Source organism: Eublepharis macularius, chromosome 4 (assembly GCF_028583425.1).
Source record: "Eublepharis macularius isolate TG4126 chromosome 4, MPM_Emac_v1.0, whole genome shotgun sequence".
Classification (NCBI taxonomy): Eukaryota; Metazoa; Chordata; class Lepidosauria; order Squamata; family Eublepharidae; genus Eublepharis; species Eublepharis macularius.
The window spans coordinates 181,219,299-181,238,695 of record NC_072793.1 but is presented as its reverse complement, the minus strand read 5'-3'; the positions used below and the strand labels follow the sequence as shown (position 1 = coordinate 181,238,695).

The 19,397-nt window shown below is 39.8% G+C and overlaps 1 pseudogene; it reads left to right on the top strand.

Moving 5' to 3' along the window:
* LOC129327978 (zinc finger protein 665-like) overlaps positions 1-19,397 on the top strand; it is a 31,895-nt pseudogene extending 12,498 nt beyond the window's left edge.

The window sequence follows — 19,397 nt, the reverse complement described above, 5'->3', positions numbered from 1 at the left end:
TGACAAAAGAGTTCTAGGAATACTGGATGAAGCAAAAACCTCAGTGATAATCTTGTCCTGGCCAATTGTAGGCAAAATTAAAGATTTATAGCCAGCGTTATAGCACACTTCTTCCTTACAAGGACCCCAAATGGCTTAGATTGTCCTTTCCACTATTTTATCCTCACGACAACCCTGTGAGGTAGGTTTGGCTGAATATGCATGCCTGACCCAAGGTCAACCATCCACTTTTAGTGGCAAATGGGGGATCGTTCGTGGACCTCCTAGATCCTGGACAGATCCTCTAATCACTGAAGCTCTCCGTCTCCGTTAGCTCAGGGACATTCTTAAACCTTCTTTGTTTAGTAAAGGAGGGGATATTATTCCATTTTCCGTCTCTGGGCTGCCAAAGGGAGGGTAGATTTTTGAGACCCTTACCTTTATTTATGATGGGTTATGCCTGCCGTAGTCAACTGTATCTTCCATTGCAAATTGGGGGTGGGGCGAGGTTCTAGAAATTACCTGGACCATGGTGGCCCAATTACCTTCATTTGGAGCACAGCAACTCACATTTCACCAGCGGACGGAGGCAGCTGCTTGCCTTGAGCTCTCCATGAAGTTTATTTATCTTTCCTTTTTATCTTCCTTTTTCTATATATATTTGAGCTGGTGTGAGGCTGATAAATCTGAAGGTCTCTCTGCAGTCAGTTATTTAGATAACCATAAATATAAGTCTTGAAACCTGAAAGTTAACTAACGGCTACTGGCAAACGCCCAAGAGACCTGGACGAACCTGGCTTTTTGCCAGTGTAAACAGACCAGTCTAGAAGATTTCTATGTCTTAAAGAGAAAGAGAAAACATGGTGAACAAAACTTGCAATATAGTATTGAACTCCCAAATCGCTTTTCACCCCTCACGGAGCTGTTTGAATCAACTGAGGAGAAGGAGACTCTCTTGCCGCCTCAGACAAAAAGTGTCTTTGTAGCTGACTTTGGAGCATGGCAGTCAGAGAGGCAGCAGCCAAACCAGGCCCAAACTGAAACTGATAAGGGAAATCTAGCATCTTTGAACTACAACCAACTTGATCTAATTGCAAGAACGGTTGATTGTATTTTTAAAAATATTGAAGGAATTATAATCCAATTTATACTGCTTACAGCAGCAGTTGTAGGATTGCCCCCCACAGCTAATAAGCATCATCAATTTTCTGCAAGATCAACAACTACTACACAAAATTCTTACAATCTACAGAGGACTGGGCAAACCTATTCTCACAGGAAATATCATGGAGGCTCCTGGAAACCAGGGGAACTGTGAGAACCCATGGCACCCGATCCTTCAACCATATAAGTTCTGTATGACAATTTGTAGCTACAGGGGATCACTCCCCAACTGGGAGAATAAATTTCAGACTCAGTGAATTACTGAAGATCAACCCTTCTGTAATTGATCTTATTGCAGTAGAGCCTCTCAACCATCAGAACCAGGCAAAGAGAATTTTACTATCATTTTCTTTGTCTAAGGTCCCCTCATTGCTCCACAGGTATTTAAGAACACTATAATATGGAATCTATACCCTAAGAGGACTTGTGTTAAAATGTCAACAGTGACAATTGTGAGGATCAGAATATCTGTTTCCTTGAATGCGGACTTGATAAGCTGGAAGGAACCTGTGGAAATTCTGGGGTCAGATCCTCAACACTCGGACTCTGAAAGGGCCAATGCAGAACAAAATCCTACTAACCCAATGCATAATTATCTAGAAAACCCTGTAGAAGCTGAACTCTTGCACTCCTTTGGGAGTCTGCCAACAGTGGAACAGGAAGCTATCATGGAAAGGCTGGAATATGTTAAACAAAAACTACAGGTATCCAAGAACTTGGAGATAGCAACCCTCAGTCAGACTCATGAGACAACAACCCCTTGTTGGAATAATGCCGTGGAATCTCCCATGGATCTCATTTCTTCCAGTCCAGAGACATATAAACCAACTGATCCTGGCACTTGTGAGTTGATACAGCAGGACAAGTCCTCCACTAGCTTTTAAAAATGGCCGTCTCTTCCAAGATTTAAATAGGGATCTCGAGCAAATTGCCAAGGATGATTGACAATTAAATGTCTTATCTTGGAATGTGGGAGGGTGGGGAAACAAACTTTATCACCCTGAATTTTTAACTTTTTAATGCGATTTTGACATTCTTTGTTTACAGGAAACATGGGTGGAAGATTCCACCTCTCCCTCTATTCAGGGTTACAGAACCTTTCCAGTCCCAGCTACTAAAGTTCATTCCAAAGGCCGGGCTAGTGGGGGCCTGGTGATTCTCATCACTGTGGAGCTGAAAGCAGAAGTACAAATCCTGGAAAGTACATGCTCAAAATATATCCAGGCCCTTTTAATACAGGGACGACACAGTTTGTCTTTGTGTAGGCTTCCTTTAGACAAATGGAATGAGTGCGCTGAATTCATGCACGAGAGATATGTTTTTGACTATGTGCAAGTTCATTGCTCCGGTGGAGGACTTTCGGGCCCCTGAAGAAATGAATATTGTATGAAACAAGCAGATTATTTGTTGCTGGCCGCTTGTAGGGCAAGTTTTTGGAGCCTTTTGGGAGCTTCCCTTATTCTTCGCAACCCACCTGAAAGAGAAGAAAAGAGAAAGCAACTTTATACTAAAGCATTTTTTGGAACAATTAACCTTGAACTTTTCTGCCTCTCTCTCCTGATACTCGTGGGAGGAGGGCAACTCAGGGGAGCCCCTCAGGAGCTTCAATTTGTTATTCCACCTGAAAGAGAAGAAAAAAGAAGAAGAGTCCAGTAGCACCTTTAAGACTAACCAATTTTATTGTAGCATAAGCTTTCAAGAATCAAGTTCTCTTTGTCAGATGCATGGTACAGAAACTGGTCAAATATAGAAGAGGAGTGGGGAGGAGAGAGGAGATGCAATTAGGGGGGGAGAGGGAGGGTGCAACCAAAACATTCCTTTGCTAGTAAATGTAAACATCTCCTTTTGGTGTGTGGATCAGTTGGCTTGTGTGAGGCTTCAAAGGAGTTTGTCGTGTTAGTTTGTAGCAGCAAAACAGCCAGACCATCCAATTACACTAAACTGGAATAAGCAGCGCCAACCTTCCACAAAACAATGGTTGCTAAAAGTCTGGGATTTCATTATCATAGAAAAAATTACTTGCATTCTGCATAACATGAAGAACCTTAACAGCCGTTCAGGCTTTTATGAGAAGTGGATGCTGTTCTATGAGTATATAGCAGAACATGAATTGCAGGCACCTAACCGCTTATATCAATCTATCTTTGACAATTGATTTAGTGAGGTCAGCACTAGCTTACTCTTATCTTACTCTCAGGTTCAACACCTTGTTTAGTATCTTATGGATATATATTGTGGAATCTAAATAACCTAATGAGGATGTTAATTATTCAAATGATGTTAAACTGGGTTTATCATTCGTTATTGTGAATAACATGAAACGTTGAAGATCCTTGTTCTTTGTGAATGGAATAGTTGTGTATCATTACATCATTATTGTACAACTATGTTGTTTTGTTGTTATTATTATTAATAAATAATTATTTTTTTAAAAAAAGATCACACTTAGGGATCCTTGGATCAGAGAACAAAACAGTAAATTTAAAATCATGTCTGTGGTTATTGTGCACAAAATGTTCCACCATAGGTGCATCCATAACTCTAAGTCTGATTCTGGACATGTGTTCCAATAACCAGGTTTTTCAATGTCTGACCGTGCTTCCTACATATACCATATTGCACTTACATAATATTAAATAGACAACACCTGCAGTTTGGCAGGTGGTAAAGGTTTTAAGTCTAATTGTTTTGTCATGAGTAGGAATCTGGACTTGGTCTCCTGTGATAGCAAGAGAGCAAAGATTACAATGACCACACCTAAAGTGGCCAGTAGGATAATTACCATCAGCTGTAGATGATTTAAAGTCAGAGTGGATAACTATATCCTTCAAATTTTTAGTGCTTCTAAACCCTATTGAGGGGGCGATTCACAGCCCTCAGTATCATGTAATAAAGACCAATATTTATGGACAATGTTTTTTAACTGTTGTGCCTTTGGTGTGAAATCCACTGCCCATCTAATACGATCCTCATTGGGCTTATGTTTAAGTATAAGTAACTCCTGACGTGATGCTAATTGTGCACGCTCATAGGCGGCAAATAGTCTTTTTTGGTTAACCCCTATTAAAGAATGACTGTAACATATTTCTGGATTCCTTCCTGAAGTGGGAATCTGCAGGAGTAGATTAATTGTCCAAAGGGTATGTTAGTTTTTAAGTGATAAGGATGATATGAGCTGAATTCTAAATAAGAATTCCAGTCTGTGGGTTTCTTATATGGTCTGACTTCTAAAGTGTTCCTGGGAGATCTGTTAACTGTAAGATCAAGAAACTGTACATTATCCAGACTGGCTGTCCATGTGAAGTGGATGTTTTCATCAACTGTGTTAAGCCACGTTCCTGTCTCATCAAAATTATCTACACCCGACTCTACCAGAAAGCAATCATCAATGTACCTACAGTAATAGACAATCTGTTCAAAAAATGGATTCGTGAGTCTATTCGATATAAAGGAAGCTTCCAGGCTAGCCATGTAAAGGTTAGCCACACTGGGGGCTGTGGCACACCCCATGGCTACTCCTTTTTGTTGAAAGTAAAACTGACTACGCACTACGCACTACCAAAGTGAAACTTAACTACTGACTACGGACTTTCAATGGATGCGTTGTACTGACCACATATAATAAAGGGCAACTGTATGGACTATATATATAACATGCGACATTTTGCATGTAGAAAATGAGGCTGAATATAAAGGTCTGTTGATTGATGATCTCTGAGACTTTTATAGTGAGAGGACAGGTACTGCAACTGTCACAGGGGAAATGTCCTCTGGGGAGTTGTGTAGCCTCACACGTTACAGGCAGCTAATCAGCATGAATTAATGAATATGGGACTTTACCATTCCTTGATGTAAATGTAAATTCCTTGCATTTCATTGTGTACTTTAGATGAATGAATTATTTTTGTATAGAATCATTCCCTTGATATTGTAGTGGTTTGTATTTATACATTGGGGAAATTGGTTTGATTACTGAATGTGGCCTTTGAATTACTAATTTTTTTTGTCTCTGATTTGACAGTGATAATAATTGTATTAGTATCTTTCCCACCAGTTGGATATTGTAAGTTTCTGATATTCATTGTTAGGTATATTATCTCAACTTTATTGCAGATATTGTTGAAATTGAGCTCTTCAGCACTTTTATATATAAATTATTATAACATTATCATATCTTTGATTGAGTATTCTGGAAAAGAGTTGTATTGTGGTTTTCCTGTAGTTTCTGGAGAAGCCCCTGGTGTTTGTTAATGATCAGGTGTGGAGCAGGAGGTAATTCCACCCTCCTTCCCATCACCCGGTTGTAATCAGGAGTGGAGCAGGTGGCAATACCAGCCCGCCCTCACTAAGCCGGGATCAGGCACAGAGGAAGTGGCCGTGGCCTCCATCCAGCCGGGATCAGTGATGGCGGAGAAAGGTCTGCCCAGCCTCCCCTTTTGAGAGCCAATTGTATTTTTTCCCACAACAGGCTTTGTTGCTACAGATTACATATTCCTTTCATTATTTCAGGCCCCCCGGCTCTCACTGTTAAAAGTACTATACTCATTTTACTTTCTAGTAGGTGTTGTCACCTTTTTTATTTCCTCCATTTTCTTATTTGATTTCTGTCTCTTTTTTCCAGCTGCAGATGTGAGGAAGATGGCAAGTGAGAAGGAACGAGGAAGGGCAGTTGTGGAACAAAATGAAGATCTGGAGGGAGAAGCAAAACTGGGGGGTCATGTGGTACGAAAGATGCAGCAGAGGAGCAGGCAAAAGCAAAGGAAGAAATTGGCTGCCCATCAGAGCAGGACGATACCTGAGGTCCCAGGCCATGATGAAATGCAGAAGAGAAAGAAAAGTCATAAAGGTCCCCAGAAAGCCAAAACATTGACACACAAACTCAGACTTGAAATGTGTCAGAACATTTCAACATGCTGGAAAACATATAAAAGCTCAGAAAATGGAAAGACCTTTTTTCAAAATAGCAAGCGGACTAAAAATCAGAGGATGCCCACAGGGGAGAAGCAATACAGATGTTCGGAGTGTGGGAAGAGCTTTTCTTTCAATAGCCTCCTAACTAGACATCAGAAAGCTACCCTAACTAGCCATCAACAGATTCACAGGGGAGAGAAGCCATATAAATGCTTGGACTGTGGGAAGAGCTTCTCTCAAAAAGGTACTCTAACTAGTCATCAAAAGATTCACAGGGGGGAGAAGCCATATAAATGCTTGGAGTGTGGAAAGAGCTTCTCGCAAAAAGGTACCCTAACTAGCCATCAAAAGGTTCACACAGGGGAGAAGCCATATAAATGCTTGGAGTGTGGAAAGAGCTTCTCTTTCAATAGCCACCTAACTAGCCATCAAAAGGTTCACACAGGGGAGAAGCCATATAAATGTCTGGAGTGTGGGAAGAGCTTCTTTCAAACAGGTACCCTAACTATCCATCAAAAGATTCACAGGGGGGAGAAGCCCTATAAATGCTTGGAGTGTGGAAAGAGCTTCTCTTTCAATAGCCTCCTAACTAGCCATCAAAAGGTTCACACAGGGGAGAAGCCATATAAATGTTTGGAGTGTGGGAAGAGATTCTCTCAATCTTATTACCTAACTAAACATGAAAAGGTTCACACAGGGGAGAAACCATATAAATGCTTGGAGTGTGGGAAGAGCTACTCTCAATCTTACTACCTAACTAGACATGAAAAGGTTCACACAGGGGAGAAACCATATAAATGTTTGGAGTGTGGAAAGAGTTTCTCTATGAATAGCAACCTAACTAAACATCAAAAGGTTCACACAGGGGAGAAGCCATATAAATGTCTGGAGTGTGGGAAGAGCTTCTCTCGAAAAGGTACCCTAACTATCCATCAAAAGATTCACAGGGGGGAGAAGCCATATAAATGTCTGGAGTGTGGGAAGAGCTTCTCTCGGAAAGATACCCTAACTAGCCATCAACATGTTCACAATGGGGAGAAGCCATATAAATGCTTGGAGTGTGGAAAGAGCTTCTCTTTCAATAGCGCCCTAACTAGACATCAAAAGCTTCACACGGGAGAAGCCATATAAATGTCTGGAGTGTGGGAAGAGCTTCTCTCAGAAAGGTATCCTAACTAGCCATCAATATGTTCACAAGGGGGAGAAGCCATATAAATGCTTGGAGTGTGGAAAGAGCTTCTCTTTCAATAGCCACCTAACTAGACATGAAATGGTTCACACAGGGGAGAAACCATATAAATGCTTGGAGTGTGGGAAGAGCTTCTCGCGTAGTAGTGTCCTCACTAACCATCACAGGATTCACACACAGGAGAAGCCATATAAATGCTTGGAGTGTGGAAAGAGTTTCTCTATGAATAGCAACCTAACTAAACATCAAAAGGGTCACACGGGAGAAACCATATAAAAGTTTGGAGTGTGGGAAGAGCTTCTCTTTCAATAGCCACCTAACTAAACATCAAACTAGACATCAAAAGCTGCACACGGGAGAAGCCATATAAATGTTTGGACTGTGAGAAGAGCTTCTCTCAGAATCACCACCTAACTAGCCATCAAAAGATTCACACAGGAGAAACCATATAAATGTTTGTAGTGTGAGAGGAGCTTCTCACATAGTAGTGTCCTCATTAACCTGTAACGAGCTTTTGCCATGTCTGAAATTAAGCTTCTATTAGCCAAAAGAGAGATGTATCTTTTCTCTTGGAAAGCTTTCAGCAATTAGTTCTCAGACCTGTCAACCAGATAAGTTCTTTGAACCACCTGTTCATCAGTACATTTATTTATATAGGGTTCAATATTGCTTTGCAACTCTTTATCAAACACACAGACACCTGTCTCAAGTTTATTTCACATTATTGAAAATACATCCTAGTTTTTCAATGAAGTAAGTAATCAAAATATAAATGGTTATTAATATAAATCCTATAAAAACAGAACACAGAAAGGCAATAAGAAATAAGTTTTCTAACATTGCTTAATAAGTTCCAAGTTTAACAAAGTTCCTATGAAATGCGTAGGTAAAATAAATTCTCACCTAAATTCTCTCAAGAGATTTTTTCCATCAGAGCTCTGCCATTCTATCTGACTTTACAATTTTATACATCATCATATGCAAATATTTAAAGTCTATTCACATGATAGAACAAACGATAATTGGTCTGATGTTTCACTGAATATTCATAGTTTCTGTTGTATAACCTTCCAATTAGTAAACAATTATGTTATACTCAGACTTACAAAACAAAACTGTAAATCTCTGAGAAGTGTCAGAAAAAGTTAAGTTGAGAGATCACCATTGGTTGAATCTCTGAGAGAGGAACATTAATCTTGATAGAGTCCACTATTTTAATTAACTGTCAAAAAATTAAAGCACACCTGTTAGAATTACCTAACAAATAGAAAAGAACTCAACAGACGGTTCATGCAAAGTCTGAAAATTCATCTAGAATACAAGTGCTTGGCCTAGTATTGCTCAATATTGATTATTGTCATGTGCTTCATACCTCCTGTTCCAAAATTATGAGGGCTGAAATTTTCTAGTGGGAATAATGACTTGTGCTATCTAATAAGAAGACAATATAAAAATATGATTGGTCTTGGATTTAGCTAATGGTTCAATTTTTCAGTCATTTTTTTTTTTTTTGAAAAAATTTTTATTGGGTTAGAATCCATTATTTTTACATTACATTCAATTTTCCCCAATTTTCCATTTCTAACCCCCTCCCTTTCCCCCCCTTTTTGTTGACTTCCAACAGCTTTCCAACCCTTTGTCCCTTTTCCCTTACTTCTATTAGATTCCTCTATCTAAAACAAATATATATTCTCCTTTATTCTAAGCAGTACATCCTTAACTATTTTTAATATTCTATACCCAAACTGTAAGTCCTTATTTCCATCTTGGATAAACAATTTATCCCAATTTCTATAATTCAAATATTTCTATAAATCATAAACCATGTAAATCATACATTCAAGTCAAACAATTTAACTTATGCTCCATATATTACTCATTCTGTCTTCTTATAATAATTCAATATAACTCTCATCATATAGTCAATCAATTTGACTCATCTTTATCTTCAGACATTCAGTTTGGTGCATTATACAGATCTTACCAAAGAAAGAAAATATTATTGGTTACTCAATCCTTATATTTAATCCTTATGGTTAGTTATTTTCTATCAATGTTCTATTTATTAGCCTTCATATATCTATATATATATCCATCTATTAGTCTAACTGCTTATAAATTCACTTTTATCTCTTCTCCCCCCCAGTAAAGTCACCCTCCTCTACACTTTATTATACTTCAGTAGTTCTCAAACTGCCACAGTTTTCCTCCCACCTCCCATTTCTTCTCCAAATATTGTTTCAGCTTCTCCCAGTCTGTGTTAAACTGCCCTGAGTCCAGATTTCTCAATTTTCTTGTCATCTTGTCCATTTCAGTCATATACAGCAATTTGTAAATCCAGTCTTCAATGGTTGGCACTTCTTGTACTTTCCATTTTTGCGCATACAAAAGTCTAGCCGCTGCCGTCATATAAAAGTAATTTTTCAGTCATGACTATCAGTCCTTGCCAGGTGGAAAGAGCTCCATGCATAATGGTGACCTCACTAAACGTTGCAGGATTCACACAGGGGAGAAGCCATATAAATGTGTGGGAAGAGCTTTTCTCAACAATTGAATCTAACTAGACATCAGAAGGTTCACACCAGGGAGAAGCTATATAAATGTTTGGAGTGTGGGAAGAGCTTCTCTTATAAAGATACCCAAACTAGACACCAAAGGCTTCACACGGGCAAGAAGCCATATAAATGCTTGGAGTGTGGGAAGAGCTCTTATAGTGGTGGCCTCACTAAACATCACAGGATTCACACGGGAGAAGCCATATAAATCCTTGGAGTATGGAAAGATCTTCTCTATGAATTGCTTTGTAACTAGCCATCAAATGCTTCACATGGCGGAGAAGCCATATAAATGCTTGGAGTGCTGGAAGAGCTCTACAGGAAACACACAGGTGATTTGGTTGAAGTAACTTTTATTGAACATCCATCAGGTTCAAGGTGCTCAGACAATGGTATTGGCAGAAGTGACATGTTAAGGGAAAGGGTGGGTAGAGATAGCACAATGTCCCACCTTCAGGTTAGAGACCCGTTAGAATTCTAGCATGAAGGTCAGAAACAAAAGTATCATAGTTTAGACTAAAATAACAGTTTGAGTATGAAATCATTCCCTTTCCAAGAGAAGATACAATTCAGGCTAGATGCAGCTGGCCCCAAGGACACTTTCTATAAAAGTGAAAGTGTTTAACTTCAAAGTGTAGATAATACACTGAACTCTCAAATAACAGACATTGAATGGTATTTAGAACTCCCCATACTCCCAAAGTAGTTGGAAGTGTTGTCCAGTATTTTGGTGTCCTGGAATAAGATACTTTCTCAATGAGGAAATTAATCATCTAAACCACGCACTTCAGGCAAATGGCTACTCCAGAAATGAAATCCGAAGAGCAATCAAACCCAGGATGAATCCAACAACCAAGGAAAAACAGTCTCCTACAGGAAAAGTGTTTTTGCCATATATCAAAGGAATTACTGATCAGATGGGAAAGCTTATGAAAAAGCATAACCTCCAAGCAGTATTCAGACCCACCCGAAAAATACAACAGATGCTACGATCAGCAAAAGACAGTAGAGACCCCCTCACCTCTGCAGGAGTATACCGTATACCCTGCAGCTGTGGACAAGTTTACATCGGGACCACAAAGCGTAGCATCCAGACAAGAATAAAATAACATGAAAGACACTTCAGACTTGGACAACCGGAAATATCAGCAGTGGCTGAACATAGCCTAACTCAAACAGGGCACAGTATCTTATTCCAGGACACTTCCAACTACTTTGTCAGACTGCACAGGGAAGCCATTGAAATTCACAAGCATAAGCAAAACTTCAACAGGAAAGAGGAAACCTTAAGAATGAACAGAGCATGGTTTCCAGCTCTGAAAAACACCAGGCTAACAAAACACTCTACACCTGACAATAGCCCTGCAGAGAAGATTAGCACATCAAGCACCAATCCATATGCAAAAGAACCTCCTCAGGATACAGTGAAGCCTCCCGCCATTAGCATTCCACACCCTGGGAAACTCTTACAGGATGACTCAGCTCAACCCCACCCCTCCTGAGTAGATATAAATAACCTGCCACATCTTTTCCACACTGTGACACTGAGAGATCTCTATCTTTTGGTGCTACACCTCTCAAGATGCCAGCCACAGCTGCTGGCAAAACATCAGGAACTACAATGCCAAGACCACGGCAATACAGCCCAGAAAACCCACAACAACCATTATTAAGAATATTGTTTCTTAGGCGACATTACAGGAAGAATGATGCTAACCTCTTTTTGTAAACCTTGTGTGGTGTTATCAGGGGTCATTTCCTAGAAAAAGAACTGCAGGAACTCATTAGCATAACTCATTAGCATATGCCACACCCCCTGACATCACCAGAAGTGTGTCAGAAGGCAACATCCACCCCTCAGGCCCCTTTCAGCAGAAGTCTCCAGGTATTTCTTTAAAGGAAAATTAACTCAAAGCAGCCTACCTTCCTCTGGAGAGCCAGCCCTGCTTGCAGCCACTCACTCACTCTCTCAAGTCACAAATGAAAATAAAGCAGCATGAATTCCAACCAGCTCGCGTTAGTTTGGAGCTCAGCACCACTTGGCTTGCAGTCGCTCACTCATTTTCTCTCCCCGCCCCAGTCACAAATGAAACTAAAGGAGCAGAGCAGAATGAATGCAAGCACCTTGCCTTCCTTTGGAGTTCAGCACCACTCAGAATTCACGCTTTTTCTCTCTCCACCCCACCCCACCCCTGCCCAGTCAGAAATGAACGTAAGAGAGCAGAGCAGAATGAATGCAAGCACCTTTGCAGCCCAGCAGCACTCGGCATTCACTCCCAGGAAAGGGAATCACGTGGGTGGGGCCAAAACCCACGTGACCTCTTTTTAGAGGTTCCGGAACACCGTTCCTGTGCATTCTGGCTCCAAATGAGCCCTGGGTGTTATGCAAATAAAGGACCGATGTTGAATTGTGTGAGCAGATTGGTGTGATTTCTGTCAGGCTCTGGATGACAGAATACAGCAGACAAATCCCTGGTTCGTTGTAGCAAGGCACAGGTCCTTGGTTAAATGACTTTTATTCAGAAATCAGTTCTCTCCATATTCAGAGCTAAAGGTCTACTTAGGAGTAAGGTGAGTTACTAAGTAGTTCTAGTAGAAATTTGACAAGAATGGCAACATGAGAAAAACACATCCCTTTTCTACCTGACTTTTCTTCCTCCTCCCAATTCCCAAACAATTCATTGTTGTTCTTTTTGTGTGAGAACATTGTGCATATTTGTGCTATCACACTGCAAAGAGAGAAGACATATATACTAGGCACTTAAACATGTACAAATGAAGTCATACCAACCAATTAAGCATATACTTGACAAAAGAAATATCGGCATGGATGAATGGGTACAGTCAAACATAGCACCTACCCAGCTCGTTGCTCTATGTAGCCCAGAAGAGGCATAGCCCTGCTACACACGCATACACCGCTTTGTGAGAAAACCCATGTGTGTTCACTTTAAAAGAAACTGAGGGCCAGAACACATGCAGTTTTACAAGTAATATGAAACATCATGTATGTAACATGAGAATTATTAGACATCAAAAGGTTTACAGAGGGGAGAAGCTATATAAATGCTTGGAGTGTGGGAAGGGCTACTTTGAGAAACGTAACCTAACGAGTCATCAAAGGGTTCACACGGGAGAAGCCATATAAATGCTTAGAATGTGGGAAGCGTTTCTTTTTTTTTTTTTTGAAAAATTTTTATTGGGTTAGGATCAATTATTTTCACATTACAATCAATTCTCCCATTTTCCAATTTCTAACCCTCTCCCTTTCCCCCCCTTTTTGTTGACTTCCAACAGTTTTCCAACCCTTTGTCCCTTTTCCCTTACTCCTTTTAAATTCCTCTATCTAACAAATGTATATTCTCCCTCTATTCTAAGCAATACTTCTTTAACTATTTTTAAAACTCTGTACCCTAACTATGAGTCCTTATTTCCATATTGGACAAACAATTTATCCCATTTTTCATAGTTCAAATTTCAAATATTTCTATAGATCATAAATCATACATTCATATAAATCAAACAGTTTGACTTATACTCTATGTGTTACTCATTCTATCTTCTTCTTTCTGTTTTAGTTATATTTAATTACATTAGTATTTCTATTCCCCTTCAATAGTAGATCTATATTACTGTCATTATATAATCAATCAACTTAACTCATATATATCTTCAGATAAACATATTCAATTTGGTACATTATACAAATCTTACCAGAAAGAAAATATTATTAGTTAATCAGTCCTTATAGTTAACCCTTATGGTTAGTTATTTTCTATCGATATTCTATTTGTTAATCTATATATATCAATCTATTAACCTAACTGCTTAGAGATTCACGTTTATCTCTTCTCCCCCCCCCCCCCGGTAAAGTCACCCCCCTCTACATTTTATTATACTTCAATAGTTCTTAAACTGCCACAGTTCTCCTCCCACCTCCCATTTCTTCTCCAAATATTGTTTCAGCTTCTCCCAGTCTGTGTTAAACTGCCCTGAGTCCAGATTTCTCAGTTTTCTTGTCATCTTGTCCATTTCTGCCATGTACAGCAATTTGTGTATCCAATCTTCAATAGTTGGCACTTCTTGTACTTTCCATTTTTGCGCATACAAAAGTCTGGCTGCTGCCGTCATGTAAAATATCAACGTCCTATGATGAGCTGGAATTCCCTCCATTCCCAAGTTTAGTAGCAGGAGTTCTGGGTTCTTATTTACTTGAAATTGCAAAATTTCACTCATTTCTTTTATTATTTCCCCCCAGTACTGCCTAGCTACCTCACACGACCACCACATATGATAGAGGGAGCCCTCATGCTTCCTGCATTTCCAGCATTTATTAGAAGTGTTCAAATTCCCTAGCGCAATCTTCTTTGGTGTCATGTACCAACGATAAATCATTTTGTAAATGTTCTCTTTAATGCTCGTACATGTCGTTGTCTTCATTGTAGTCTTCCACAAGTATTCCCATGCCTCCATTGTTATTTCTTTATTAAAATTTATAGCCCATTTCACCATTTGTGTTTTAACTATCTCATCCTCAGTATACCATTTCAACAGTACTTGGTATACCTTAGATATTCTTTTCTTGTCCTCTTTAAGAAGGGTCTGCTCTAGTTCCGAATTCTCTATTCGTATACCTCCCTTTACAGAGTCCGAGTTGTATAAATCTCTAATCTGTCTGTACTGGAACCAGTCTTAATAAGGTGATAGTTCCTCCTGCGTCTTTATTCTGAGTTTAGATGCTTCAGTTCTAGTAATTTCTTTGTAAGTTAAACATTGTTGCTCATTATCAACAGCTCTCGGATCTATCACCTCATATGGAACTACCCACAAAGGGGTTCCTTCTTGTAGATAAGTTCTGTACTTCTTCCAGATTGTATATAAACTTCTCCGTATATAATGATGCAGGAACATCGAGTTCACCTTTACTTTATCATGCCATAGGTATGCGTGCCATCCAAATATTTTTTTGTATCCCTCTAGGGCTAGTAATTTCTTGTTCTTTAACGTCATCCACTCTTTCAGCCACACTAGGCAGATTGCATCATGGTAAAGTCTCAGATTGGGCAGTTGCATTCCGCCTCTTTCTTTTGCGTCTTGTAGAACTTTCATTTTCACTCGAGGCTTCTTGCCTGCCCATACAAAATCTGATATCTTCCTCTGCCATTTTTCGAATTGTTTAGAGTCTCTGATGATTGGTATTGTCTGTAGCAAAAACATTACTCTTGGTAACACATTCATCTTAACTGCTGCAATCCTACCCAACCATGACAGATTCAACCTATTCCATTTAATCAAGTCTCTCTCTATCTGAATCCATAGTTTTTCATAATTGTTTTTAAATAAGTCTATATTCTTTGCAGTCAGTTCAATTCCCAAATATTTCACCTTACTTGTTACTTCACAGTCCGTTATTTCCGTTAACAATTGTTGTTTCTGCTTAGTCATATTTTTGCATAATATCTTTGACTTCTTTTTATTAATATAAAAACCTGCCAGGTCTCCGAACTCCTTAATCTTATCTATCACTTTTGGCATGTTCTCCAATGGGTCTTCTACAATTAACATTATATCATCCGCAAATGCTCTGACCTTGTATGAATAGTCCTTTATTTTTATTCCTCGAATTTCTTCGTCTTGTCGTATTTGTATCATCAGGATCTCCAATACTAAAATGAACAACAGTGGAGACAACGGGCAACCTTGTCTTGTTCCTTTACTTATAGTCAATTTCTTGGTCGCTTCATCGTTCACCACAATTGCTGCAGTCTGGTCTCTGTAAATTTCCTTAATTGCTCTGATGAATCTTTCTCCCAATTGTAGCTTTTCCATAGTGGCAAACATAAAGTCCCAGTTTAAATTGTCAAACGCCTTTTCAGCGTCAACAAAGAAGAAACCAACCTCTTTGTCACAACGCTTGTCATAATATTCAATAGCATTAATCACTGTCCTTAGATTGTCTCTTATTTGTCTGTCTGGCAAAAAGCCTGCTTGTTCCTCCTCTATAACTTCCGAGAGCCACCCCTTCAGTCTCTCCGCCAATATCTTCGCAAAAATTTTATAGTCATTGTTAAGTAACGATATAGGTCTGTAATTTTTCACATTAGTCAAGTCTTGGCCCTCTTTTGGGATCAATGATATGTTCGCTTCACTCCAGGTATCTGGAATCCTTTGATCCCTTAGAACTCCATTGATCACCTCTTTTAGGAATGGTGCCAGTTCGTTGGCCATTGTCTTATAAAATTTAGCCGTAAGTCCATCTGGCCCTGGCGCCTTTCCTAAATTTGCAGATTGTATTGCTTTACTTATTTCCTCGTCCGTTACATCACTGTTCAATTTATTTCTCCAAACTTCCGAGATTTCTGGAAGTTTCGTTTTCTCCAAATATAACGCTATTGATTCTTTATTTACTTCTTTCTTATTGTACAGCTTAGCGTAAAATTTAAAAAAGGCTCTACTGATGGTGATCTGTTCCAAATACGTTTTGTTGTCTTCACAAATTTTATTTATTATTTTCTTTTCCCTTCTCTTCTTCAATTGCCATGCCAGGTACTTCCCAGGTTTATTTGCACCTTTAAACGCTTTCTGGTTCAGTCTTTTAAGGTTCCACTCCAATTCTTTGTTACTCATTGCTGTTAGCTGTTCTTGAAGTATTTTAATTTCCTGATATAATTTCTTTTTCCCTGGTCTCTTTTTTAACTGTGTTTCTTTGGCTTTTATTTTCTCCTCAATCTCTTGTCTTTTCTCCTCTTTCTTCTTTCTTGCTCTACCATTTAAGTCCATTAGTATGCCCCTTATAACCGCCTTATAAGCATCCCAAACTTTACCAGTTGGTACTTCTTTATTCACGTTGTATTGTATGAAGAACTTTGTCTCTCTTCTCAGTATCTCCATATTCTCTCCTTCCTGTAGCAAGTCCTCATTTATTCTCCATGCTTTCCTTTTTCTCCTTTTCCCTAATTTCCACATAATTGGGTTGTGATCTGAGCTTACCATCGGCATTATTTCTACCTCCTTAGTCCATAACGCTAAGTCTTTTGAGGCCCAGATCATATCAATTCTTGATAATGTAGAGTGCCTTGCAGAATAAAAAGTAAACTGTCTGGTTTTGGGATGTTCTCTTCTCCATACATCTTCAAGAGTCTCCTGTTGAGTCAACTCAAAAAAGAGCTTTGGTAATAATCCTCTTTTCTTTTGTGCCGTTATTGTCTTTTTATCTAATTCCAAGTCCGTCACTCCATTGAAGTCTCCAGCAAGAATTATCTGGTCATATGAAAGATCGTCTAATTGCTTCCTCAAATCCTCAAAGAAGCTTTCTTTTGCACCGTTGGGTGCATAAACTCCGACTACCAACACTCTCTTTAAGTTCCAAGTACATTCCACTGCTATAAATCTGGCTTCCACATCTTTCATTACAAATTTTGGCTGTAGCTCCTCTTTTATATACACCACCACTCTTCTTTTTTTCTTACTTGAGGCCGCTACAAATTCCTTGCCCAATTTTCCCAATTTTAAATATTTTACATCCTGCTTTCGAATATGGGTCTCTTGCAAACAAACAATATCACATTTTTGTTTTAATAGCCAGTGGAAGATATTTTTTCTCTTGTTCGGTGAATTTAGTCCATTTACATTCCAAGATATAACTTTACACTCCATACTCATAGTCTTGTTGGTAAGTCTTTTTCATTGTCCCTTATAAATCGCTCCATCTCCCGCTCAGATCTAATGCGCTTTTTGGCACCTCCAAATTCAAAGGACAAACCTTCTGGAAGCTCCCATCTGTACCTGATTTTCATGTCCTTCAACATCTGGATTAGCGCTTTATATTTTTTCCGATCTAGTAACACTGATCTGGGTAATTCCTTCATTATGATAATTGTCTTGCCATCGATCTCCAATGGGTCTTGAAACTGTTTAGTCACAATCTTCTCTTTCATGTTTCGTGTTGTAAATTGCACAATCACATCTCTTGGTACTTTCCTCTGGGTTGCAATTCTCGAGTTTACGCGATATGCCACATCAAGGATAGCCACAACTTCCTCCTCCTCCTTCCCCAGGTATTCAGCTAACACCTCCGTCATCTGTTCTTGCGCTGTCTTTCCTTCCATCTCCGGCAGACCGCGAAATCTCAGCTGCTTCTCCATGTGTCTACTTTCCGCAACCGCCATTCTTCCCCTCATCAGTCTCATCTCTGTTTGTTGCGTGTCTGCTAAATTCTCCATCGCTCCTTCTACTGTTTTAACTCTCTGCTGCGTTCCTTGTAATTCATTTTGTATTGTTTCCATACCTTTCTTCACTTCTGACAGCTCCGATTTTACTTCTGACAGCTCCGATTTTACTGTCTGTTTAACCTCTTTAATCAGCTCCAATTTCATATCTTTGAATTCTTTAATCACCTCTAAAAGTTTTTTGTCCAGGTTTTCTATTGCCGATTGCCACTCTTTTTTCAACATCGTGGGGCTTGCTTTAGCTCGCTCCCACGAGTCCGCTCTCTTCCTTAACTCCGTGGCGTTAAATTTAATACCTTTTTTATTTCAAATGTCCCGGTCTTCTTGCATAAATTAGTTTTTAAAGAGTCCAAAATGTCGGGCGTCTTTTCTCTATGGTCTCTCTATGATTTTGTAATCCAAGATGGCCTACTTCCTTTTCCGCTGAAGCCGCGACCCTTCCCCTTTCAAAGATGGCGATTCCCTTCTTCCTGCCCTCCAGCAAGGGCCGCTTCTCTCCAGCCACTCTATTGTTGTTACGCACTTCCTGTCTCCCAACTTCCCACAGCAGATCTCGCGATGGTGTCTTTTTCTCACAGCTCCATAACCGCAAGTATTCAAAACAATAGTCCGATTTCTTTAATAACTTCTTTAAACTTAGTCTCTTTTCAAATACAACTCTTGCCGAATCTTCCCCTCCTTTTCATTAGTCTGTTGCAGTTTAAAAATCTACTTTTTTTCCTCTCTGCTTTTATCAATCTGTCCCGTATCAGAAGATAGTGATCTTTACCTTCTTCACTTTTCTCGGGTTGTAATCGCTGTTTCGATTTTAACTTCTCCTCTCCACTTCTTCCCCCAATCGAAGCTTGGGTATGTAGGTCTTATGCCAGCCGAATTGGCCCCAGAACTGCCGCAGAGATTGTAGCCGACCCGTCGCAGGGTGGGACCTCAAGGATCGGGAGGGGACCCGTTGTGTAGAGCCCCCCCTCGTCCGAGATCTAACTCACCCTAGGGTCTCGAGCGTTCTTTGCCTGCTCTCCGCCTGAGAGCAGTCGGCCGCGGGCTATTTTCACCCCGCCGGCCGCTTAAAACGGCAGTCCGGTCAGCTCCGCAAATGGAGCTGCTTCAGACCTCCATGGATCCCAAACCGGAAGTCTGGGAAGTGTTTCTTTGATAATGGTACCGTAACCAGTCATCAAAAGCTTCACACAGGAGAGAAGCCATATAAATGCTTGGAGTGTGGAAAGAGATTCTCATACAGTGGCGACCTCACTAACCATTACAGGATTCTCACGGGAGAAGCCATATAAATGCTTGGAGTGTGGGAAGAGCTTCTCTCAGAATGGCTACCTAACTAGACAGATGAAGGTTCACACAGGGCAGAACCCATAA